Genomic DNA, 27,397 nt, shown 5'->3' with positions numbered 1-27,397 from the left:
CTGCCCTGAAACGCCATAATACCAAGATGAGAGCAGCCCTCACAGTAGAGAAGCGAGTGGCGATAGCCCTGTGGAAGCTTGCAACGCCAGACAGCTACCGGTCAGTCGGGAATCAATTTGGAGTTGGAAAATCTACTGTGGGGCTGCTGTGATGCAAGTAGCCAAAGCAATCACTAAGCTGCTGCTACGAAGGTTGTGACTCTGGGAAACGCGTGCAGGCCATAGTGGATGGCTTTGCTGCAATGGGATTCCCTAACTGTGGGGCGATAGATGGAACCCATATCCCTATCTTGGCACCGCAGCACCAGGGCACCCAGTACGTAAACCGGAAGGGGTACTTTTCAATGGTGCTGCAAGCACTGGTGGATCACAAGGACGTTTCACAAACATCCACGCGGGATGGCCAGGGAGGGTTCATGACGCCGCGTATTCAGAAGCACTACTCTGTTTAAACGGCTGCAGCAAGGGACTTACTTCCCAGACCAGAAAATAACAGTTGGGGATGTTGAAATGCCTGTCGTTATCCTGGGGGACCCAGCCTACCCCTTGATGCCATGGCTCATGAAGCCATACACAGGCAGCCTGGACAGTGGTCAGGATCTGTTCAATTACAGGCTGAGCAAGTGCAGAATGGTGGTGGAATGTGCATTTGGCCGTTTAAAGGCTCGCTGGCGCACATTACTGACTCGCTCAGACCTCAGCCAAACCAATGTCCCCTATGTTATTGCTGCTTGCTGTATTCTCCACAATCTCTGTGAGAGTAAGGGGGAGACCTTTATGGCGGGGTGGGAGGCTGAGGCAAATCACCTGGCCGCTGATTACGTGCAGCCAGACACCAGGGAGATTAGAAGAGCACACCAGGAAGCGGTGCGCATCAGAGAAGCTTTGAAAACGAGCTTCATCAATGGCCAGGGTACAGTGTGACTGCTGTGTTTGTTGATGAACACCCAACCCCCTTGATTGACTCAGTCCCTGTAAGCAACTCCCCCTCCCCCTTCGAGTACAGCTTACTTATGCAAATAAAGTCACTCTCATTTAAAAAGCATGAATTCTTTATTTTTTCATTATAAAAAGAGGGAGAGAAGTAAGGGTGTGCTTTGGGAGGAGGAAAGGAGGGATGGAGAAGGCCATTAAAAAAAAATTCAGAGTAACGGCATCCTTCTGGTTGGGCTGTCCACGGGGGTGGAGTGGGCGGGTGCACGGAGCCTCCCCCCACGCGTTCTTACACGTCTGGGTGAGGAGGCTAAGGAACATGGTGAGGGGGGAGGGTGGTTATACAGGGGCTGCAGCGGCACTCTGTGATCCTGCTGCCGTTCCTGAAGCTCCACAAGACGCCGGAGCATGTCAGTTTGATCACGCAGCAGCCCCAGAGTTGCATCCCGCCACCGCTGATCTTCCTGCCGCCACCGCTGATTTTCCTGCCGGTCTTCCTGCCGCCACCTCTCATCTCGGTTGTCCCTCCTGTCCTCACGTTCATCCCTCCTGTCCTCACGTTCACTGGCCTCTTTCCTGTAATTTGAAACCACGTCCTTCCACTCATTCAGATGAGCTCTTTCATTGCGTGTAACTTCCATAATATCCGAGAACATCTCATCTCGCGTCTTCTTTTTCCTCCGCCTTATCTGTGCTAGCCTTTGGGAAGGAGGAGGGACGCTTGAAAAATTTGCAGCTGCATGAGGGAGATAAATATTTAGAAAGATACATTTTACAGAACAATGGTTATACTCTTTCACAGTGAAAAGCACTATTCACCTTACATAGCACATGTGATTTCCCTACAAGGTCGCATTTTTCATCTTAATAGTGACTGCTTGCATCTCTGGGGTTACAGATCTCACAGACACAGGTCCAGGCATCAGGATTCAGCTTGCATGCGGCCATGGTAAGCCACTGTCTCAGTGATTTACCCCTCCCCCCCAACGCATGGCTAATACCACGCTAGCTCCCTGCTAATCAACAACCTTCCCCCTCCCCCCCACCCACTGCTTGTCCGGTAGCTTGGGGAAGATCGCCTCGCCGGTGACCAAACAGAAAAGATCATCGGCATTTCACCCCTCCCCGCTCGCTACGTGCAGGAAAGTGTTTTTTTTAAGCTGCTGCATTCCACGAACCCAGTAGAAAAATGGCCACCCCCCTTACTTAAATTCCTGATTTTTAACCAGGTTATCCTGAACGATATCACTTTGCTGAGGATAACAGAACAAGATAAAGAGCGGATGCTTCTTGAATGCCAGCAGTCCCCGGGACCATACGCTGTGATGCTTTGCCACGCAATGATACCTGATTACTTGCTACATGCATGGCATGGTAAAGTGTCCTACCATGGTGGGCGGAACAAGGATGCCTTGCCCAGAAACCTTCTGCAAAGGCTTCTGGAGTACCTACAGGAGCGCTTCATCGAGATGTCCCTGGAGGATTTCCTCTCAATCCCCGGACATGTTAACAAACTTTTCTAAGTAACTATACTGTCTGTGAATGCATCCCAAGTCCTCAGGGCAAATCAATCATTAAAAAAGGCTTGCTTAAAAAACACTGTTTGCTATTTGCAAAGGTACACTCACCAGAGTTCCCTTCCAGGGCGTCATTCTCTGAAATAGTTGCTTGTGAGGGCTGGGAGCAGGGTAATTCCGTCAGGGTGATAAAAAGCTCCTGGCTGCTGGGGGTCACGGAGTGCTGTGTGCTCTCTGCGAGGTCTTCCTCTTCTTCTTCCTCTTCATCTTCCCGCCTGCATAATCCTCAGACATGGCAGAGATTACAACCCCCACCTCGGAATCCACAGTCAGGGGTGGGGTACTTGTGGCGCAGCCCCCTAAAATTGCATGCAGCTCATCATAGAAGCGGCATGTTTTTCGACCTGCCCCGGACCTTCCATTTGCTTCTTTGGTTTTCTGGTAGGCTTGTCTGAGCTCCTTAACTTTCACTCTGCACTGCACGGAGTCCCTGCTGTGGCCTTTAGCAGTCATAGCCTTAGAAATTCTTTCAAATACTTTTTCATTTCGTCTTTTGGAACGCAGTTCTGTTAGCACTGAATCCTCTCCCCATATAGCGATCAGATCCAGTACCTCCCGAGCGGTCCATGCTGGGGCTCTTTTTCGATTCTCAGGAGACTGCATTGTTAACTGTGCTGATGAGCTGTGCGTGGTCACCTGTGATGATGAGCTCTCCACGCTGTCGAAGCAGGAAATGAATTTCAAAAGTTCGCGGGGCTTTTCCTGTCTACCTGGCCAGTGCATCCGAGTTGAGAATGCTGTCCAGAGCGGTCAGTGGTGCACTGTGGGATAGCTCCCGGAGGCCAATACCGTCGATTGCGGCCACACTAACCCTATTCCGATATGTTAATACCGATATTAGCGCTACTCCTCTCGTCGGGCAGGAGTACAGAAACCGATTTAAAGAGCCATTAAAATCGATATAAGGTGTCTCCTAGTGTGGACGGTTGTGGCGTTAAATCGGTTTTACGCTCGTAAAACCGATTTAAACGCCTAGTGTAGACCAGGCCTAAATATTAGATATACTTCATCTGGTTGCTTGGTTTGCTTTGCAAACCTTTCTGTGGCATTATTTTCAGAGGAAGATCACAACTATCTCCTTGTCCGGACCATAAACACAGGCAAATACCTACCTTTTCTCATCTCTTTTTAGAGGACAGAGTACTTCATTCCCCATCAGCCCATTTTGTTTGGTTTATAGGGAAGAACATCGTATTGGGAATTGTGCAGAATTAGAGTGGTGAATGATGACATGAAAGAGTTAAAAATAAAGACATCTGTGTGAACACAATCAGGGCCGGCTCCAGGGGTTTTGCCGCCCCAAGCAGCCAAAAAAAAAAAAAAAAAAGCCACGATCGTGATCTGCGGCAATTCAGCGGGAGGTCCTTCGCTCCGAGCGGGAGTGAGGGACCCTCCGCCGAATTGCCACCGAATACCTGAAAGTGCCGCCCCGCTCTGGAGTTGTTGCCCCACGCACCTGCTTGATAAGCTGGTGCCTGGAGCCAGCCCTGAACACAATGAAAAGCACCGCTGGGCTGACACTAAGCTGGGTTATTGAATTCCGAAATCATATCGGTCCCTGGACGTGGAAGAAAAAGGTCCTTCCTCTTTCACAGCCTAAAACTTTCTCTCTTTGCTAGCTCAGAGTATCTCAGGATTTGTCTTCACTGCTCAAAAGATGGGATTTTTTACTGCGAGAGAACTAAGGTAGATGCATTAGCTAGCTCACAGTAAAATCCTAGCTGAAACAAGACACTGCAGTTGGTGACGTAAACCACTGGTGGAGGGGGGATACAGAGTTGACCTTGCTTAGTTACTTCATGGTAAACACTACAGGTGCCTTGTCTGCACTAGGATTTAGCAGTGAGATAACTATTGCTCATTAGTTTGCTGTTAAACTCCCCTAGGGTGACCAGATGTCCCAATTTTATAGGGACAGTCCCGATATTTGGGGCTTTTTTTATATGGGCTACTAATACCCTCCACCCCCTGTCCCGATTTTTCACACTTGCTGTCGGGTCACCCTAACCCACCCGACTCCCTTTGTGTCAGTGAAGACAAAGTATTAGTCACATCACCTGTAGAGAATCCAAAATGCTGATTGTGTGGTTTGGCTTTTAAAGTCTCTTTTAGCATTTGAGCAGTACCTAATCCTTTATCCCAATATACTGATATATCTTTGCTCAGAAATATCTTAAATATTTATCATTTTCCCCTAAGCTCCATTTCCAAGAGCTCCTTTTAAATATAGATGTCTCCCGATGATCCTCAATCAACATTTTTAAGGCGTGTCTGTTATGGTGCTTAGCTACATTGACTATGTTTATGGAAGCATTCTAAATTAATAGACGGACAAACAGAAGTTAGCAGGCAGACAGTGCTGGGAGTAAGATTTATTCAGAAGATAACAGTTACCAGGAAGATAAAATCAATCTCTCTTTTTCTCTCACTCCCCGTGTATTTCTGACTATTTACTTATTTATTTCAATTTATATAATATATATCTCAATCTCTAGGCACACGTAACAACTACATTCAAACTAGAGCTGGATGAATTTGGACAGGGGAACACAAACAGGGGGAGTTTGAGATGAGGCGAAGTCGATCCCCCTGCTGAATGAACGAGGTGCAGGTACTAATCTTGGGGTGAATAAGTTTGTTTGGCTGTTTGTGTTTTTCTTTCTCTTTCAGGTTATTTAAAGTTACAGCGTCCATTGGGACTGTCTGTCTGGGAGTTTGTAAGAGGAAGTCGTAATATAAGCATTATAGTTAGGAAGGACCACATTGACAGTGCCAGTACTGCTCCTGTCTCCTCCACCTGCATCTGGATCCAGATAGAGAACCTGACCATGGATGCCTCTACCCAGATCCTGGTCTGGATTTGCAGAGACTTTGGCCTGCATTTCCCACTCTCAGAAAGCCAGGCTGGCGGAACCAGTGTGAAAGGTGCTTGCTGATGGAAAAAGGCAAATATAGTGCCATCTATAAAAAGGGAAATCAGGACAACCTGGGGAATTACTGCCCAGTCAGCTTCATTTCAGTACCTGGAAAGATAATAGAGCAAATAATTAAGCAATCAATTTTCAAACACTTAGAAGATAAGAAGATGATAAGTAACAGTCAGCATGGATTTGTCCAGAACAAATTGTGTCAAACCAACCTAATAGCTTTCTTTGACAGGGTAACAAGCTTTGTGGATGGGGGGAAACAGTAGATGTGGTATATCTTGACTTTAGTAATGCTTTTGATACTGTCTCACATGATGTCATAAACAAACTAGGAAAATACAACCTAGATGGAGCTACTATAAGGTGGGTGCATAACTGGTTGGAAAAACATTCCCAGAGAGTAGTTATCAGTGGTTCACAGTTGAGCTGGAAGGGCATATTGAGTGGCTTCTTGCAGGGCTCAATTCTGGGTCCGGCTCTGTTTAATATCTTCATTAATGATTTAGATAATGGCATAGAGAGTACACTTATAAACTTTGTGGATGATACCAAGCTGGGAGGGGTTGCAAGTGCTCTGGAGGATAGGATTAAAATTCAAAATGATCTGGACAAACTGAAGAAATGGTCGGAAGTAAATAGGATGAAATTAAAAAAGGACAAATGCAAAGTACTCCATTTAGGAAGGACCAATCAGTTGCACACGTACAAAATGGGAAATGACTGCCTACGAAAGAGTACTGCAGAAATGAATCTGGGGGTCATAGTGGATCACAAGCTAGATATGAGTCAACAGTGTAACTCTGTTGCAAAAAAAGCAAACATTATTCTGGGATGTATTAGCGGGAGTGTTGTAAGCAAGACACCAGGAGTAATCCTTCCGCTTTACTCCATGCTAATTAGAAATCAATTGGAGTTTTGTGTCCAGTTATGGGCGCCACATTTCAGGAAAGTTGTGGACAAACTGGAGAAAGTCCAGAGAAGAGCAACAAAATGATTAAAGGTCTAGAAAACATGACTTATGAGGGAAGATTGAAAAAATTGGATTTGTTTAGTCTGGAGAAGAGAAGACCAAGAGGGGACATGATAAAATTTTTCAAGTACATAAAAGGTTGTTACAAGGAGGAGGGAGGAAAATTGTTCTTCTTAACCTCTGCAGATAGGACAAGAAGCAATGGGCTTAAATTGCAGCAAGAGCGGTTTAGGTTGGACATTAGGAAAAACTTCCTGACTGTCATGGTGGTTAAGCACTGGAATAAATTGCCTAGGGAGATTGTGGAATTTATAATTATTATAATAATTATAAATAATATAATAATAAATCATCATTGGAGATTTTAAAGAGAAAGTTAGACAAACACCTGTCAGGGATGGTGTAGATAATACTTAGTCCTGCCATGAGTACAGGGGACTGGATTAGATGACCTCTCAAGGTCCCTTCCTGCCTATGATTCTATGTCATCAAGATTTTAGCTCCTCCCCTGCAGATGTGCAAGCAGAGAAATGATTCCTTCTCCCTCCTTTACACATGCATGCAAAAGCAGCCAGAATCTGCCATTCTGTTTTTAATTATGACTAAATGCTATAAATATTGTGTACATTTTCCAGAAATGGCATGCTGCATATTTTAATTTAGAAAAGGCAGAGGCGTCTAAGCAAGTTTTGTTGGATGTTTTTTGTAAGTTAGTGAACATTTGTTATTCCATGTCCTTCTGTGATTATTAGTCAGGCGCCTATGCATTTGCTGTTTGACATAGTGAATCATTATTGCCTAAAGAAATCATTAGTACTTTTATATTTGCAGTGTGGTTACTAAGGGGAGTCTTACTCAAATTTCTTGACTACAGCTCTTCAAGACAAGATTTATATACCTAGAAGGAGAAACTGACATATGTGTTTGTTATTTCATTCCTAAGCCTGGATATTTTTAGCACCTTCATTTTTGGAATAACTTCTACCTTAGCTTTGTGAAACTCGGAGATACACAATATGCGCAAAGAATCCAGGAAATTAGTTATTTTCTTTCAACTAAGTATATGTTCTGGGCTGTGCGGTATAGAGTGTGTATTGGGAGCCAGCTAGAGTTGAGACTTAGCAATATGTGAGGGTCCATGCACCACTTGTCAAGCAAAAAGCAGAGAAAACCTGCAGAGTATCTTTAGGCCATGGGACGTGTTGAGGAGACAGTCTGCCCCCCTTTTCCCTCTCCTTCAGCTCAAGGCCCTTAAAACAAACTCTTCTCTGGTTCAGCTACATCCCTCCATGGGGCTGTATTTATTAAAACAACACATTCAAAGCCTACATTAAGCTCTCAAATCTTCACCAAGTCCAAACTGCCAGTCTTTCCTACTGGTATCTCCCACGCCTTCCCTGGGCACTCCACAGTGCCTATTGAAACCTATTCCTTCCCAGTAGTCTGTTTTTCTTCCTGAACAGTCCCCACTTATAGCTTCCTGCTGCTCTGTACCCAGCTGATTTTACTAATTAAACCCCACACCTCATCCCAGGTGAGGCAAGTGGGGCTAATTGGATGGGGCTGGCCAGCTTCAAGCCTCTGGCTCTGAAAGGGGCAGGATACCTTGTTACTAATCATAAGGGGAAATAACTTTTCTTTTAAAGGAACAATAAGATTTTTATGTAATTTCAGTAGCTGGAGTTCCAAAAATACCCATCCACTTTTGCAAAAGTTGACAACGTTTCTCTTACAATATTATACAAGGGCAAGTGGCAAATAAGGATTGAGTTCCTGTGGGCAGAAGAGAATAAGGAGGGAGGACTTCATATGAACTCTAGAAGCCATAGCTGCTGACAAAGTAAACATGGTGGAGGAAGAGCAAAGAAGAGCAAAGTAAGTTATTTTAAAAGCACACACTTGCAATGGAATATGTTGTAGTAACACTGAATTGCCTAAGTTTAACGATCCTGCTGCAGAATAGGATTTATTCTATATCAAAGCTTCTGTCTCCAAATTCTGGAACTAACCATCAAGGCTTTTGTATTCTCATGGGCATGTGGATTTGGGTGGGAGGTTGAGAGGAGGCATTCAAACAGGATTTTTAAGGCAAAAATTGACAGTCTTCCTCTCCTGGAAGAACAGCAGCTCTCCAAAATGTCAAACATACAGAGCTCAATGCTGAGTCTTGCTATGCTCCTGAAGCACCAATCTGGTGGCACAAAGAAGCCATGTAGCTGCTTTAACCAGTTGGGGACTCCCCCAATGTATGTAGGGGTGTCATTTCAGAAAAAGTTCTGTGGGGAGCAAAGCTGCATCCGCATATAGAGCATTACATGTGATATCCTGCAAAGCTGGAGTGTGAGAGAAGTTGAGCATAGACCTATGAAAAGTCTGGGGGGTAGCAAACCAAAGTCTGGGAGGTGCAACTGCCCTGCTGACCCCATAGCAAAGGATGCCCCTGGAAATAGGGGATAATCCCCAGGTGGCATAGAGTTGCTATAACCAGACCAATGTTAGCTCCCAGTAGATGGGGTAAGGTGGGAGCAGGCCATGGCCATGGATGGAGGGCAACTGGCAGACAGACAGCTAGGGGTTACTGTGGCCTGGGTATAGTTTTGAGCACTATTGGGGGTTGCTCAACAGTACACCAGAGGCTGAACCAGCCCCCAGCTGTCCCTAGGAATCAGGAGCCACAATCACTGGTGACTCCCCAACTTCTGCTGTGTCTAGGGGAATCCAGATGGAGGCTATAGCAGCAAGCAGAGATGTTTTCCACTCTAGGAAAGAAGATGGAGAATTTGGAACTAAACAAGTTAAAAAATCTGGCTGGGAAAAAGAAGTTTGGCAGCAAAGAGCACTCAGACAAAGCACTAGACTGTGGGTTGTGTGAATTGTCTATAGTAATTGGGGTAATAACTCCCATGGCAGTGTCCCCATAAGCTGCTATACAGAAAATATTTTTAAAGTTAATTGCAAAAAATAAAAAGACAAGGCGCTACACAGAAGGGAGAACTTATTTTGTATTCTCTGGCACATGCTGCTTGAGGATGGTTTTATGTGATGATTTCTAAGGCCTCCAGGATTTCTTCTTTCCCCTCCTGATAGCTGGTTTTCCTCTACATCCCCTTTTTTGCCCTCTGGCTATATAAATCCTGATGACATGCCTCTTTTTCCTGAACTCCTCTACACTAGACAGTCTTGTCTAGAGCAGTCCATGCCAAGGTGGCAAAAAAATCCAGAGCCCTCTTTTACACCAATTCTTACGTATCCCTGGCAGTCTGGTGGCAGGTGCATCACTGGTGACAGATAGGTAAACATATTCCTGATAGAGATGCATCCAATGAGCTTTGTATTAAATTGTTGCCTATTGTTTTGACACCAGTGTCCTGCTATGAAAACATCATCACCTTTTTATTGACATATAAACACCAGCCCTGGCACAGAAGAGGTCAAAAAGCATGCAGGGCAATTCTATCCCTCAAGAATTTCAGCCAAAAGCCAACACCCAGTTTCCAGAAAGTAACTCTGTTTCAAGAATTGACTCCAATCAAAGAACAAAGTCTCCTGCTGCTTGCACACAGTGCTTAATTTGTAATGAAAGGGGTGCCAGGGCTCAAGCAATTTTTTTTGCTTTCATAACTGATGTGGCAAGCCCAGAGGGGCTGGGGCTATGAACTGCCAAGCCTAGAGGTGCCAGAGCTCAGCCCTGGTGAGCCCCGGTCCAAATTAAGCATTGCATGCATGGCTCTGTCTCCAAGGTCACTTTCTCTACACACAACCCTTGCATATTACAGCATGTCTTCCTAAGACTGAATATTTGCTTGCTAAGAAAAACAACTTAGAAGACTGTGTATAACAGATTACCTTGTGGCACCTACCACAACAATATATATGCTGCATGATTTATATACACACATACACTGATGGCCCTGAAAGGATTAATGTGAACACGAGGCCAATTAACCTACCTGGCTGCACCTGGAGGGACACCAGGCTTAATTAAAGATGAAGGGGAAGGAGTTGGGTGGTGACTATATAGAAAGGAAGCACAGGTTAGAAGGGGATTACCCTGATATAAATGTGGAACTATATAATGAAATTAAAAGGGCGGGGGGGAGGAGAAAAGGAGAGCTAAATGTATATGTAATAAATGGAGGCAAACATTGCCAAATATCTACATATGGGTCTAAAGATGAGAGAACTGGGAGGATGAGGACAGCATTCTCCATCCCAATGCTTGGAATAAAAAAAATCCATGAGGCTATCAAATTTTGTAAGTTTTTTATAAGGCCTGAACTGGCAGGCGTAATGTTGGCATTATATTGGATCCTGGATATGTGACTTACCTCCGTTATCATCTTTTCAGAATCACTGTCAGGACTAGTGGGGATTGGAAATGGGAATTCAGATAGCAGAAGTGACATAATTAATGAAATCTTCTTACTAACAGAATTGTCACAGATGGCAATAATCATTGAAATAACATTGATCCCAGTGCATGTTGGGATAGTAAGAAATGAGGTGGCAGACAAAGTAGCAAAAATGCTGTTAAAAATTGGCATAGAGATCCTTCTATGTAAACAGAAGTTTAAAAACCTAATTAAAAATTAACTAAGAAAGGGGGTGGCAGGAAGTATAGACAAAAGAAACATGGAGGGAAAGATTTTTAATGAAGTATGTGTGTAGTGGGGTGGTCCCCCGTTCCTCCCTGGAAGGGCTTAAAAACAGCCCTGGCAGAGGGTTGGGGCTGAGAGAAAAGCTGGGCTGATTGGGAGGCAGCCTCAGCTGTAGGACATGCCCCAAACAGACCCAGCTGGCCCTATAAAGGTCAGGGAAGCCAAGCATTCAGAAGGCTCTCTCTGGTCTGAGAGGGAGCAGGGCCTGGCTGTCTAGCAGAAAGGGTACTTGGAGTGAAGCAAGGCTTGGGAAAGCCAGGGGAGCTCCTGGCTGGTAACTCCCCAGGCTGCAATGCCTGGTTTAAGGCCTAAAAGGGTACTGGGTGGTAGAGGAAGGCAGCAGGTCTGAACCCCCTTGCCTGTGATGAGTGGCTTATACTGCAGTCTGCCCCCAGGGAGTGGGGCTAGATGGTGACTGGCAGTAGCCCAGACTGAGGTGAGGTGGGGTTAGTGGGTGGGGGTTCCCTGAGGTGGTGAGACCCTGAACTTGCCAGGGGGCAGCAACCCAGAGAAAGGGGTACTGGGGTCTGGGAGAGACATGGGGGCCCAGTGGTAGTGGATCACCAGCTGACAGAGGGTGCTCCAGAGGGCTGGTGAGCTAATTCCCACAGACAATCAGCAGGAGGCAGCGCTGGGTGAGTCTGCACCCGCTTACACTGCCCTAGAATGGAAAATGCTGACATACTACAAGAACCTGAGAGAAAGAGTGCATTAGCTCTTCTCCAAATACTGACCAGACACTGTGGCTTAAACAGTAACTTGTCCATAATTAATAAACATGAAGATGGGCGGTGTGAGACATGCAAGGCCAAAGAAACAGTTAGTCACTCCCTCTAGGAGTGTAATATTGCCAGGGGGATTTTGTATGACAAATTCAGGCACCTAAAAGTGATGATAACACTAAAATACCTGTTAAGAATACCAGGATAATGCAGCACCATTAAAAAGCAAGTTACAATTTTTTCAAAAATACTGGGAAAAGAGCAAGACTGAAATTCAGCACTTGGCAATTATGGACTCAGAATGTGAGTCTGCTGTGTCGTAAAATACAAGAAAAAGAGTTGTAGGGAGAGAAGAACTTTTAGTTTCTCTCTTTGAGGAGTAGACAGTGGAACCCAGAGAAGAACAGAGGAGTCACCAGGGTGTGGCATATTCTGGCAGTGAGCCATGGTAAAAGAGTAGAACCTGGTTCTCCAGGGAAGAAACTCAGGAAGGTGCTCAACTGAAGAGGAGTTTCAGGAGGGAGTTTACAGGCTCTGATGAGAGAGGGTGAAGGAGATTTTTGGGAGAGGGCCAACTGCCAGGCAGACAGCCTTGAGGGTACAAGGGAGTGGTGGATCCAGATTAGAAGTGAGGCTCCGGGGATGTAAACCTTGAACGTCAGCGTTCTACCAAACAATGGAGAGCTGGGGGAAGACCCAGGATGTATTAAAAATTAAGCTGGAGGGGCAGAAGTTGCTTTTGTTGTGCTTGTGTTTTTGCTTCTGAATTTTGGTTAAAAGCTCCAAGGAGAAGCCCTGGAGCCACTACTGACTGAAGTATGGGATGGAAAAGGAGGCATGCAGGGATGGTGGATTTTGTCACATTTATGACCAATGTCACGTGGGACACTATCTGTTTGGGATGTTGATACCCTGGAAAGGGAAAGACTTTGCAGTGGCCTGGACAGAGGGCCAAGTCACAAGAAGAGGCAGACCACTATGGGACCCAAGCAACTGTCACCAGGGGTGTTAGAGGAAAACCTGCTACACATGTCCAGCCACGAGGGGGTGTGCTTGCAGTGAGTCTACCTATTGATATGATTAACTATAAAAAACAGTTATTGCTAGTCATTCCCATGAGAAGGGCACTTTAAAATGCTTTTCAAAATGGATTCTTATACCTATATCAGCTAGTGAGCAGTTTATGCTCTGAAGCATGAGGATTGATTGCTCTTATGTTTATCCTAGCTAATGTAACTGCACATAATCTAGGAGTGACCAAAGTTTGCAACTGCAGTGGCAAGCAGCCAGGTCTCAAGAGCCATACCTATTATCTTACACACTCCCAAATTTAAAACCGGCATCACTCTATCTGCTTTTGCTTTACCTTTCTTGATAAGGACTAGCTTGCGTGCATGCCCACGTAAATGCAGGTGTAGGATGCCTCCTCTCTTTCTTTTACCATTCAACATGCATGGACAGTCACAACTAGAGCTGAGCAAATAAAAATGGATTTTTTTGGTTCCAGGGTGCAAATAGATAAATTTCCCCCCCAAAAATCTGGTTTGAGTCTAATGAAAATCTCAAATTCAACTCAAAATGTTTTGGTCAAATTTTCAATTTTGTTGTATTTGTTTCAAGTTGAACAAAACATATTGGTTGAATAATTTTTTTGAGTTTCTTAGTTTAATTTGGCTGTTTTGGATATTTCCCCCCTTTTTGTGAGATATAGATATAGATATTTATATTTGGCCAGATTTGATATTGAAACAAAATTGACTCTTTCAATTTTTCCAACTGAAACATTGGTTAAAAGCTTCTTCTAAATGTCAGCATGTGGGGCTCAACCTTGAGCCCTTCCACGCTCCTGACGCATGGATCTTGAGGTGCAAGGGGCTATGTAGCTGGCTTAAACAGTTAGGGATTTTCCCCAATGTAGGCAGAGACATTATTTCAGAAAAGTTTGGGGTGGAGGAAAAGCTGTGTCAATATGTAAAACATTATACGTAATTCAATTATGTCCTGCAAAGTCTGTAGGGGCAAAAAGTGGAGTATATCGATCAAGAGAAGCCTGGGTGGCAAATAGGTTTTTGCGGGGCAACTACCCCCTGCTTGCTCCACAGCAAATGGCGTTCCATGAGATCCCTGAGGGACAAGCTGTTCTGGAGCAATACCGAAGGCCTGTAGAACTTCATATAACCCCAATGCAAGCCAGTTCCTTCCAGGCACAATCTGGCCCTAATGAGGAGGAGCTGCTTGTTTGAGCTCTCCAGCAATAATGCTCCTGCAGTTGGTTAGCCTTGTCCTCACCATGCAGTGACAGGGCGAGGACCATCATTTTTATCTGTTTTATATTTGTTGCCTTTTAATTTCATTATGTTGCTCCTTATTCTTGTGTTATGGACAAGCTCTTGGATGGGCTTTTCTATACAGTTCATTGTTTTTATATTTCTTATCTCCCTTTGTCTTCACAAACTAAATACAATTAGTCCTTCTAATCTCTCCTCATATGGAAAGCCCTCAGGATTGTAATCCTTTCCATTGCCCTGCTCTCGACTTCTTCCTGCGATGTCCTTTGTTTAGATCAGATTTGCCCATCATTAGCAGAAATACCCAAGTACAAAAGGGTAGCTCTCAGATAAAAGCTCCTGTGGTGGTATTTGCAAACAGATTTTTAAGGTTTTGGGGGATAATTTTTGTTTGACCCTTTTCCCCTCCCCCGTTTTATTTTTCCCTCGTCTTCAGTGGCAACCTTTTCCCCCACCCCTCTGACACTCCCTGAGACTTTGTTTTGTTTGTTGTATGGAGGGGGGAAGTCAAATGAAACAAATTTTCCATGGAAAATTTTCATTTAGATACAAATAACTTTCTGTCCAAGGAAAAAAAAAGCTTCTATAGAATATTTTTAACTAGCTTTATAAAATGCCTAGTGTCGATGCTAACTTGATCTGGGTAGCTCAATAATCATAGTGATGCTACTGTGTGTTTTAGACTGACCTGCAAATGACTGGTAAAAATAAATGGGACAGACATAAATTCAGTGTCAGAGAAAGAGCAGTGTCTTCAAATAGATTATACAGGTCAAGTCATGTGAGTGCTTCTAATGCTACTGATTAATGTTGTCAGCTGTTGCATTGAAGCTGAGTATCCTCTAAGGATGTGGACTGTACTTATTTGAAATGGTGTGTGTTTGACTAGCAGGGTTGGTGGATGTCAAGGTGGTCAGAAATGACACTTATATTGCCATTATTTCGCTCTCTATCACTTTTGGGACTTACTGAATAAGACACAAACTCAGTATTGACAACCCAAGCATTCAAAAATCCTGAGTCAGCCCCACAAATCTTGAGATTTTTCAAAATGTGGGGTTCTTTTTGATTGCCAACATAAGAATGGCCACACTGGGTCAGACCAAAGGTCCATCTAGCCCAGTATCTGGTCTTCCAACAGTATGCAATGCCAGGTGCCCCAGAGGGAATGAACAGGTAATTGAGTGATCCATTCCCTGTCACCTATTCCTAGCTTCTGGCAAACAGAGGCTAGGGACACTATCCCTACCCATCCTGGCTAATAGTCATTGATGGACCCTGTGACGGGTTGGATCACAAAACCCCCTGGGAGTTGCCACCTGATGTGCCCAGACTACTTCTACCCCTGCTTTCCCTGCCAGCTCAGGACTCCAGCACCCTGTCTTGCTGAGCCAGACACTCCTGTCTGCTCCAACAAAGACCCAGGGTCTGAATTACTTGCCCCAAAGCTGCAGGTTTACCTGAAAGCAGCTCACAGAAGTGTTTCTGTCTTTAACACTCAGATGCCCAACTCCCAATGGGGCCTAAACCCAAATAAATCCGGTTTACCACGTATAAAACTTATACAGGGTAAACTTATAAATTGTTCACCCTCTATAACACTGAGAGAGAGAGAGAGAGAGAGAGAGATGCACAATTGTTTGCTCCCCCAGGTATTAATACACACTCTGAGTTAATTAATAAATAAAAAGTGATTTTATTAAATACAGAAAGTGGATTTAAGTGGTTCCAAGCAGTAACAGACAGAACAAAGTAAGTCACCTAGCAAAATAAAATAAAATGTGCAAATCTATGTCTAATCAAACTGAATACAGATAAGATCCTCACCAGTTCCAGAACACTCCCTTTTACAGACTAATCTTCTTTTAGCCTGGGTCCAGCAATCACTCACCCACTTGAACACTGTCCTTTGTTCCAGTTTCTTTCAAGTATCCTGGAGGTGGATGGGCTCTTTCTTTAAACCCCTGGGAGACCCCTCCATTTTGTCTTCAGCTGGCTAAATAGACTTTCTCTTGTGGGTGGAGACCCTCTCCTCATTCAAAGTCCAGTTCCAAGATGGAGTTTAGGAGTCACTTGGGCAAGTCATATGTCCATGCATGACTCAGTTTTTACAGATAGCATCCATTGTTTACATGCTACCTTTAACATCCTCAAGTAGACTTGCTATGTGGATTGGAGCATTCCAAGATCCATTGTCCTTTAAGTGTTTCTTGATTAAGTACTTAGTTCCTGGAGAAAGGAATGCTGAATTTGACCAAATGCTCTACTAAAGTTTATTTAGAAATCAAGCCAGTGCACAGTCAAAATTCATAACTTCGAATACAAAAATGATACATGCATACAAATAGGATTAATCCATTCAGTAGATCATAACCTTTATGGAGCTATGTTACATGGCATATGTAGCATAAAACACATTCTAGGCATATTTTCATAAAGCCTTATGGGAGGTACCATCACAGACCTATCATCCATGAATTTATGTAGTTCTTTTTTGAATCCTGTTATGGTCTTGGCCTTCACAACATTCTCTGGCAAAGAGTTCCACAGGTTGATTGTGCATTGTGTGAAGAAATACTTCCTTTTATTTGTTTTGGTTTTTTTTAAAACCTGCTGCCTATTAATTTCATTTGGTGATCCCTAGTTCTTGTGTTATGAGGAGGAGTAACTAACATTTCCTTATTTACTTTCTCCACACCAGTCATGAATTTATAGACCTCTATCATATTCCCCCTTAGTCATCTCTTTTCTAAGATGAAAACTCCCAGTCTTATGAATCTCTCCTCATACGGAAGCCATTCCATACCCCTAATCATATTTGTTGCCCTTTTCTGAACCTTTTCCAATTCCAATATATCTTTTTTGAGATGGGGCGATCACATGCACATGGTATTCAAGATGTGGGCATACCATGGATTTATGTAGAGGCACTATATTTTCTGTCTTATTATCTATCCCTTTCTTAATGATTCCCAACATTCTGTTTTGCTTTTTTGACTGCTACTGCATGATGAGTGGATGTTTCAGAGAACTAGCCACAGTGACTTCAAGATCTTTCTGGAGTGGTAACAGCTAATTTAGCCCCCATCATTTTATATGTATAGTTGGGATTGTTTTCCAATGTGAATTGCATTGCATTTATCAACATTGAATTTCATCTGCCATTTTGTTGCCCAGTCACCCAGTTTTGAGAGATTCTTTTGTAGCTCTTCGCAGTCTTCCTTGAGTAGTTTTGTATCATCTGCAAATTTTGCAACTCAGTGTTTACCCCTTTTTCTAGATCATTTATGCATATGTTGAATAGGACTGGTCCCAGTACAGACTCCTGGAGGACACCACATTTACTTCTCACCATTCTGAAAATTGACCATTTATTCCTACCCTTTCTTTCCCATCTTTTAACCAGTTACCAATCCATAAGAGGACCTTCCCTCTTATCCCATGACAGCTTACTTTGTTTAAGAGCCTTTGGTGAGGGACCATGTCAAAGGCTTTCTGAAAATCTAAGTACACTATATCCACTGGATCCTCCTTGTCTACATGCTTGTTGATCCCTTCAGAGACTTCTAACTAGCAGATTGGTGAGGCATGATTTCACTTTACAAAAACCATGTTGACTCTTCCCCAACAAATTATGTTCATCTAGGTGTCTGACAATTTTGTTCTTCACTATAGTTTCAACCAGATTGCCTGGTACTGAAGTCAGGCTTACTGGTCTGTAATTGCTGGGATCACCTTTGGAGCCCTTTTAAAAAAAAAAAAAAAAAAAAAAGCATCACATTAGCTATCCTCCAGTCATTTGGAAGCAGATTTAAGTGATAAGTTACAGACTACAGTTAGTAGTTGTGGAATTTCATTTGAGTTCCTTCAGAACTCTTGGGTGAATACCATCTGGTCCTGGTGACTTATTACTGTTTGGTTTATCAGTTTGTTCCCAAACCACCTCTAATGACAACTCAATCTGGGACAGTTCCTCAGATTTGTCATCTAAAAAGATGGGCTCAGGTTTGGGACTCTCCCTCACATCCTCAGCCATGAAGACCAATGCAAATAATTCATTTAGTTTCTCCACAATTGCCTTATCATCCTTGAGTGCTCTTTTAGCATTCCCACAAGGGCTAGGAACTCTTTTAAGAAAGCTAAGAGCCTGGTGTATTCCTATGATTCCAAGAGCTGGGGCCTTAAAAACCCCATCAAATACTGCAAAACTCATGATAAAATTGCAAGAGCTGTCACATTACCCTGTATATTTCCAAATTGTGATCTTGAGAGATTAGAGGATGGTGGGAAATACAAGGATGCATATAGGTTCTGAAAATTCAGGATCAAGTTAAGAGAGAGGCCAAATATTGAAAGAGCATGTGAAAGGCTTTAGAACAGGGATCAGCAACCTTTGGCATGCGTCCTGTCAGGGAAATCTGCTGGCGGTCCGGGACAGTTTGTTTACCTATTGTTTGTCTAGTTTCCCCCCCTTTTTGAGTTGTAAATTCATGTCCCACCCTCCCTCACCCCCATTCCCATCTGCTTCTATGATGGATGTAGCTCAGCCAGACCCGAGAATCATGGCCTCTGCCTTTAGTGAAGTTACACTAGTTTTACCCTAGTGCAACTGAGACCAGACTGTGGCCCTATATATTCTTACAAAACTCCTTCACTTGTGTGACTATTAACACATGAGGTTGTCAAAGGTAATAGAATGTTTAAAACTGATAGTAGTTTATTTTCTTCATTTATGCTGCTTATTGACTTTTTGCTCAGCACAGACAGTGATGTTAGGTCCATTTCTAGTCAGTTTCACTTTCTGGTTCTTGTGCACTAGCGCAATGCTTCTGTGTTTAGTTTTCCAACACTGGAAGGGAATATTTACACTGAACTAAACTGCTTTCATTAATTTTTTTTAAGTGCAATGGAAATATTTTGTTTACTACTGGATTTTATAAACACCACCTTAGTTCAAAATATACATTTTTTTTGGCTTAAACTGTCTTAGGCTCCCTTAGTTGAATGGCATAAATGCAAAACTCAATTATGACATAAATTTTACTGTCAAACTAAGGACACTCCAAGATTTTTCATTGTTGTTAATTCACTGTGTCTAAGAGTGTCAATATGCTCTATATACAGCACTGTATGCAATAGTACTAATTGATCCAAAGCTTATAATGCACAACTAAGTGTATTCATGATGGTATGGCCTTATCTCTAAATTTCTTGACTTTATAGAGCTACGTCATTTTAAACAAAACAAATACTAGCATGTGTGCCCTTCTACGTTTTGATGCATAAAGAACATTTCAGATGAGTTTATTGAAAGGTTTTTTACATCTGCAATATCAAGTCTTACTCTTACTTTGCTTTTCTGGAGGATCTTCTTTAGGACTATAGAATAGGTGGGGTTGTTACATCTCCCTAGACTGAAAGCTGGGCTGCATCTTCCCAGTCATTAGTGGTTGGGGAAAGGAGCATCTGCTTCTGAGTTTCCCTGTCCCTGCACTGAAGGAAGCGAAGGTTGGGGCAGGGTAATTATGGGTCGACAGCAAGGCCAGGGGTCCACCTGGGCATAGTCAGCTGCAGAATTGGGTCCTATAATGTTCATCCTAACGTGCACAACAGCAGGTAGTCAAACATAGGAAGTCTGCCGTTTTAATGATCTGTCTCTTCATACCAAACTCTTCACCTTGGTCTCCAGTCATAACAAAATGGCATAAATCCAGATGGAGCTGATCTCGCTGGGAACTTGTACAGTTTGTATGTCAAGTGAGGGTGGTATTATCTCTAGAAAGAAATGTTTTTTTAATCAAACGATCTCATGGGGTAATTTTAATGCCAGGAAACATACCATAAATGTATATGGAAACACTCCTCGTGCAACATGCATGCAAGGTACCATTACCTGATTCAAGGGATAGCTCATGCCTGCTGTCTCCTCTCCAGATACAACAATAACACAAGACTGCAGCAACTACTCATTTAATGATTAAGAGCCCCGTGCTGCAAGAGCATACCCCTGTGCCCACACAGAGCCTCTTAGACTTCACAGGGGTTCTGGGCCAGTGCAAGCATGTGCCCACACACAATCAGTTGTGGGGCCAGGGCCTAATGACCTGCAAGATTTCATTTAAAAATAATGAGGAGTCCTGTGGCACCTTAAAGACTGACAGATTTATTTGGGCATAAGCTTTGGTGGGTAAAAAACCCACTTCTTCAGATTGTGGGGGTTTTTAACCACCAAAGCTTATGCCCAAATAAATCTGTCAGTCTTTAAGGTACCACTGGACTCCTTGTTATTTTTGTGGATACAGACTAACACGGCTACCCCCGATATTTAAAAATAATGAATCCTTTTTCTGTTGGGAACAATAGAAAACCATGTCTAGAATTGGTCTAAAATATCTACCATTTATTGTGATTAGTCATTCTGTATAACATATTTCATAGTAGCTCCTCTAATAGTGGAAGAAAGATCCTGCTGGGGGGGTCTTCTATCATGGACTCTATGCCTGTGTAGAGTAGAATTAGCTTTGGGTATGTCTACACAGCAATAAAAAATCTGCAGCACCAAGTCTCAGAGCCTGGGTCAGCTGGCTTGGGCTTGAGGTTATAAAATTGTGGTATGAATGTTAAGCCTTGGGCTAGAGTCTGGGCTCAGAGCACTACCCCCTCACAGGGTTTCCAAGCCCAGGCTCCAGCCTGAGCTTGAACATCTACACTGAAATTTAATAGCCCCATGAGCCCAAGTCAGCTGACCCGGGACAGCTGTGGCCATAAGAAGAGTCTTTTATCTCAGTGTAGACACAGGCTCCCACATTCCATGCAAGGGGATCCCAGTGCAGGACAGGGGGCCACTTCTGTTTCAATCAGCATTTACAAAATAAAACATCCCCCATGGACAATGTGCATGTTTCAGCCTGGAGCAAATAATTCTGGTTGTTGTACAAGCCCCTAATATGGGGGGTATATGATGGGAACTTTGACAGAGTCTTAGCTATAATCAGCATGAATATATGCTGCTATAATGAGCAGCAGACAAGGTAAATGTCATAACAGAATCTGTTTTCATTGACAGTGAGCATCACTTAACAAGCAACCCTCCCTTTCATCCCCTTGTACCCTTTGGCAACAAGGAAATCTTTCTTTTGTTATGGCTAAACTTGTGGATGTAGCCCAGAGAAAATAGACTGTTTTCCAAGGCTGATGATACTTCTATTTTCCTCAGTAACCAATTACAGAAGGGGGTGGGGAAGCATGAATGTTGCTGGAGTTAATTTAGATGCTTCATATGGCTTGCTTTCAAACTCTCTTCCTTCTGAACTTCATTCAGATCTGTATTATTGCCCTAATCATTGAGAGTAACTGTTATATGCCTTATGATCTAGATAATTTATATGTGCCTGCTGTTTTGCTTGTAAATTTATTCTTCATGAATTTCTACAAGCTGTTTAGGATATGTTTATTTATCATTTTCATCCTGGATAGGGGAAGAAAGGGTGGATTTGAGCAGCAGCAAATGGAGAGTTAACACTCTAGGTCACTACACGCAGAAATAGTGCTGGTTATGTTGCGGGGGAGGTCAGAATTGGAAAAGGGATGGTGTTAGAACTGAGCTGGGGAGAGGTGAACCGGAATGGAGTGTTGGAACAGATAACTCTGAACTGACCCCGCAGCCTTCTGTAGAACTGATGAATTGATGTGAGGAGGTACAGGGAGAATAAAAGGCAAATGGACTAGGGGTACCAGAGACCAGATCACGAGGCAAAAAATGGGGGAAGAACAGCTTGGGCAGAAAAAAGGGGAATGTGTTGATAGGATGAGAGAAAATTTAGGGAAGGGAGGTGAGTGGGAAGACTGAGGGGATGAAGTGGAAGAAGGAAGAGATTTCCTTTCTCACCTCTTTTCCCAACCTGTGCCGCCACCTTATCCTGTCCAGTCTCTTCCTCCTTTCTATATGCATTGCCCCAACTTCCACGCACCACCATTCCTCAAATCCACTCTTACCTCCCTATCCCTGCTAACCAAGCCATTCCTTCTGCTTTGTCTCCCGCACATCATCAGGAGGAAGAAGATTGAAAGGGGAGCAAGTGGGGATGGTGGAGGAGAACACAACTCACCCTCAATCAGGAGAAAGAGGAGCTGAGACCAGCTCCCTTTCCCTGTCCACCAGTATGTCTCATGCCCACTTCCTCCCTCAGCCCAGTAGAAGAAGAGCAGGAACAAACTCTCCATAGCACTGGGATCCCTATACAGTCCCCCACACCAAGGGAGAGGCTCTAGAAGCCCTCACACAAATAGCAGTTGCTTTGTCAGGGAACGTGTACACTTTCACCCATTTTTGACTGAACATGTAGGAACTTTGCAGATATGTAAAGTTGAAAGCAAATCTGGGAGGTATTTTGGTTTTTTAAAAAAAGAAAAGAAAACAACCCTTCTCCCCCAATCCTGGTATTTCTAAGCCTTTACCCTCCAACAGGTTCTAAAAATGCCAGCCAGAGAAATCCCCTTCTAAAGCATGCCACGTTCTATTTGGATACCCAGTTTCTTTCCTGAAGCATTACTGTGCTAACTAAAGTAGGTAACCCAGGTCCCCTGTGCAACTGCATGTGTCTGTATTTAATGTAGCCAGATTCAGTTACTCTGTGCAGTCTTACTTGTCTGTGTAAGAAACAAATCTTGAAATCTGATCTGCCAAAAAGAGAACAGTCTAAATTAAATTTATTTCAGAATACGGGCTCAAGGGCTTGCCAGCAAAAGAATAACAGAAGCAGAAGTGAAAAATGCATGTTTTAAACACACATCTGACAGTTTGTATATTTTATTCCTTATGCAAAATGACATCTTACTGTGCAAGTGACTCATGCAGTGGAATGTGATTACTTCTAAAACCATCATATGCACCTTTTGTACAATCAAGGGCTTGTACAGAGCTGTTCTCTAATGGTGTGCTTCTCCTCACAAAAAACAGGTGTCATCCTGTCAGAACTGGCTTCATAGGTAGAACCTTCTGCCTAGCTCTCTACTTACCTCTATGATGGTAATTGAATATCTGCAAGTTGTGATCACACAAATGAACAAAAATGTCATTAGAATATTTTGGACCAGATTCCCCCAAACCCGCCTGCATTTTACCACCCCAGCTTAACTGTCCAGTTAAACTGGGTTATGGGCCCAGTGAATCTGGCTCTTTATCCTGTTAAGGGAAGACTCCTGCAGCTCAAGCAATATCAAACTTGTCTGATCAGAAAAATCATGTTAAGGGTCACTAATGTAAATAGTGATGGGCCAGTGTAAACCAAGATGTTAACAGTTATTCAAGATGTGCCCTCTTGTAACAGACTAGTTTGCCCAGTTAGGATTAACAGAGGGCCAAATTCTGCTCTCAGTTACAGAAGTGAAAATATGAAGAAATTCCACTGAAGTAAATGAAGTTGCTCTGTATTTACACTGAGAAGTGAGGGCAGATTCTGTCACACAGTGTGTAACTAGTTGTGTATTTTCACTCTTCAGGTTGAGTGAAGTATGCTGCAGTAAACTGCCTCAATAAAGAAGAAAAATAGTTTTTGTCACAAGCAAAAGCGTTTAAAAGCAGACTCTGCTCCAACTTTCACAAGCATAAATCTGGAGAGTAACTCCATTGAAGCTAATTCAGATTTTGACCAGTATTATAAAAAACAGAATGTGGCACAATAATTTTATCTTGAATATCTCTTTATCATAGTGGGACAAGTTCATTCCTGATATATGTCCACTGAGATCAGTGAGTTATTCTAGGGGTAGATTGAGCCCATAGAGTGACTATTGGTAGGTGGGAGGAAGGGGCAGGAATCAAGGTAACATTGGAGGGAGAATATTTTGAATTGCTCTTAAACTGCTGTTATTTATAAAGATTGCTGTTTCCTTTGCTCCAGTATTACCAAACAGGCTCCATTTGTGGGAATGGCCATTAACAGAATGGATACAAGCATAAAAAATTAATGGATTATTTTACTGGAAACTTATATTTAGGATTCACCGCATTATAGATCAATGTACACTACATGGGGCTTATTTCCTCAATCTTTGCTTAGGCAAACACTCATTGATTTCAGTGTGTAACTTGCTTCAGTAAGGACTGCAGGATCCGGCACTATGTGGTGCATTCATCTGCAGTGCAGTGTAAAACTAAATGTTAACTTCTAATAAAAATCACTATTTTCTCTGAGTTGGAATCTCACACACTAAGCAGAGCAGGTTGTGGTGAATTCTTGCAGCACCCTGGATTTTCCCTGCAGAGCTCTAATGCAAGAAGTAGTGCTGATGATTCAGTAGGGAGTACTTTGGCTCTGAATCATTTCCCCCCAGCATCGTTTAAGAGGTTCTGATGATTGTCTTACGTCCTGTCTGAAAAACACTAACTGCTTGACCACTATCACAGGGTAGTTGGGCCCCTTATGGGAGATGGGTTTCATTCCCACCTGTGATAAGTTGAGCTTATGTCCCCAGGAAGGGAGGATGAGCAATAAAGGAGATCATGTGATTGACTCCGCCCAGGCTGGAGGAGGTAAGGGAGGAAGGGACAGACTATACTGGATAGCTAGCCTAACACTACCAGACACCACTTGTGTGTGATTTTCTTCATTGATCATGGGGACTATGATCCCCAAAGAGCCATATAAAGGAAGCTTGGGAAGTGGCTGTGGCCAGAAACGGGGTGGGTCCTGGAGGGTGAGCAGTTGAACGAGGAAGTTCTACAGGGGTTGGGATGGGACTAGTGTGTCTCCCTGCAGAGTGAGAGCTGGGAATGGAGCTTGTGAAGGGCTTGGCCTGAGGAAGAGCTAGGAGAAGCTAAAGATGGCTGAGGTGAAGGCGATGAGGGAGCCATGCTGATCAGCTTAGGAGCCAGCAGCAATGGAAGCAATAAAGCAGATGTTCTGAGGCTGGTTTGGGTAGCTAGCCCCTTTATTGGTTAGCTCCTTGGGGCTAGAGTTTGTAGAAGAGGAGGGCTCCAGTACACATCATCTGTGTCCCCTGGAGGGGGTGAGCAGACAGCCTCAGTACAAGGACAGATAATATGTAGACCCCCCCCCCCGTGAGTACTGTGGAGAAACCCCTAAAATTGAAAGAGAAAAGGCTTTCATGAACCACAAGACGTAGGGTGAACGATGATGTGTAGTTCCTGGGAACAAGGCTATGGAGAGGAGGACTGTCAGCAGTGCCCCTGCTGTTGAGGTATGGAGCGTTATCTGCAAACAAAGGGAGAAGTTTGACTTGAGGAGTTTTCTCTTTGGACTCTTCCTAGCTCTGAAAGGTCTCCTTAATTTGGCATTCTGGGCAAATCAATCCATTAGCCCAAGGAATCTATTTTCAGAAATGGAAAATTAAGACAGCAGCCATGCATCTGGCAAAAAGGGACCTACACTCTTGTGTCATGGATGAGTGTAAAATACATACCAGCGCTGATTACTCCCTCTGTACTTCCATCTCCTGGCTGACGGCATTCCATCCTGCTAAGATACAGAGTGGCTGAGTTTGGAGGGGTCTTATTCAGTGTTGAGTGCTCTTCTAAACTTGGCTAGTTAAAGTGCCAAATTCATATTGTATCATTTTAAGTGGGTGACATGATACTTAGAGTTACTGAGCACCTGCAGTTCCTGTTGAAGTCAGCACTTTCTGCTAATGCTCAGTGCCTCTAATCTAAGCATCAATAAATCAAGTTTTCAGACTTCAATAACTGGGAAGTTTTTTGTGTCTGTGTGAATGTCAGAGGTTGCATAGCTGGTGTGCAACTAAGTTCTAACACCCACTTTCCCTCTCACTAATGAGATGTGCATGTATGAACAATGTCTAAGGATTTTATTTCATTCAACCTGTAGGAGACAGTGCATGATGATATCACTTTCTCTTAGCAGAAAGAGGAAATCTGCTTGATGCTGACTCATCACTGCCACTACAAATCCATTTCAGAAGTCTGCTGTCAGTAGACAGGGCTTTTAGAGACTGAGGCAGGAATCAATTTTTCTGTGTTTTAAGCTTGAGAGTTTTGTGGCCAATATGATCTTATGGGAGTTGATATTTCTGTGATGTTGTTCCTGGAATACTGCAGCTGCATTTTAACTGGTGATGGCTCAGGAACATGCCTTTCCCATTACTCATTAGTGGCTTTCACTTGGCGCGTAATCCTCTAAATTGCTGCTCAGCACTCTGGCCTGATCCAACAGTGGTCTTAAGCACATGCATTAAGTGCTTTGCTATATCAGGCCAGAGTGTTCAGTAGCAATTTGGAGGATCAAGCCCTAGTTGATTAGAATACCTTGAATAACAAACCCCAACTCAAGAAAGTGGAGAGTTCCATAGGTTTGAGTTCCTATTTATTTGAGTGAGACTGCATGGCCAGTGTGACTATATCATACATCCCACAGGAGTCATGGATATTTTTATGGCTGACTTAGAACAACACTTCCTCAGCTCTCGTCCCCTAATGCCCCTACTCTACTTGTCCTACATTGATGGTATCTTCATCATCTGGACCCATGGAAAAGAAGCCCTTGAAGAATTCCACCTGGATTTCAACAATTTCCACCCCACCGTCAACCTCAGCCTGGACCAGTCCACACAAGAGATCCACTTCCTGGACACTGCAGTGCAAATAAGTGATGGTCACATAAACACCACCCTATACTGGAAACCTACTGACTGCTATACTTACCTACATGTCTCCAGCTTCCATCCAGGACACATCACACGACCCATTGTCTACAGCCAAGCTCTACGATACAATCGCATTTACTCCAACCCCTCAGACAGAGACAAAGACCTACAAGATCTCTATCCAGCATTCTTACAACTACAATACCCACCTGCTGAAGTGAAGAAACAGATTGACAGAGCCAGAAGGGTACCCAGAAGTCACCTACTATGGGCAGGCCCAACAAAGAAAGTAACAGAAGCCACTAGCTGTCACCTTCAGCCCGCAACTAAAACCTTTCCAGTGCATCATCAAGGATCTACAACCTATCCTGAAGGACGATCCATCACTCTCACAGATCTTGGGAGACAGGCCAGTCCTTGCTTACAGACAGCCCCCAAACCTGAAGCAAATACTCACCAGCAACCACACAACAAAAACACTAACCCAGGAACCTATCCTTGCAACAAAGTTCGTTGCCAACTTTGTCCACATATCTATTCAGGGGACACCATCATAGGACCTAATCACATCAGCCACACTATCAGAGGCTTGTTCACCTGCACATCTACCAATGTGATATATGCCATCATGTGCCAGCAATGCCCCTCTGCCATGTACATTGGCCAAACCGGACAGTCGCTACATCAAAGAATAAATGGAC

The 27,397-nt window shown here is 43.5% G+C and overlaps 1 long non-coding RNA gene across 1 annotated transcript in view; it reads left to right on the top strand.

Moving 5' to 3' along the window:
• Positions 1-7,965: 7,965 nt before the first annotated feature.
• LOC120401793 overlaps positions 7,966-27,397 on the top strand; it is a 39,616-nt gene continuing 20,184 nt past the window's right edge. Inside the window, exon 1 of the long non-coding RNA XR_005596738.1 lies at positions 7,966-8,282. This is a non-coding gene — a long non-coding RNA (uncharacterized LOC120401793). The remainder of the gene's footprint in view (positions 8,283-27,397) is intronic.

The sequence above is a fragment of the Mauremys reevesii genome, linkage group 3 (genome assembly GCF_016161935.1).
Source record: "Mauremys reevesii isolate NIE-2019 linkage group 3, ASM1616193v1, whole genome shotgun sequence".
Lineage (NCBI taxonomy): Eukaryota > Metazoa > Chordata > Testudines > Geoemydidae > Mauremys > Mauremys reevesii.
Note: the sequence above shows the minus strand (reverse complement) of the source record. Positions and strands in the feature narration are given on the sequence as shown.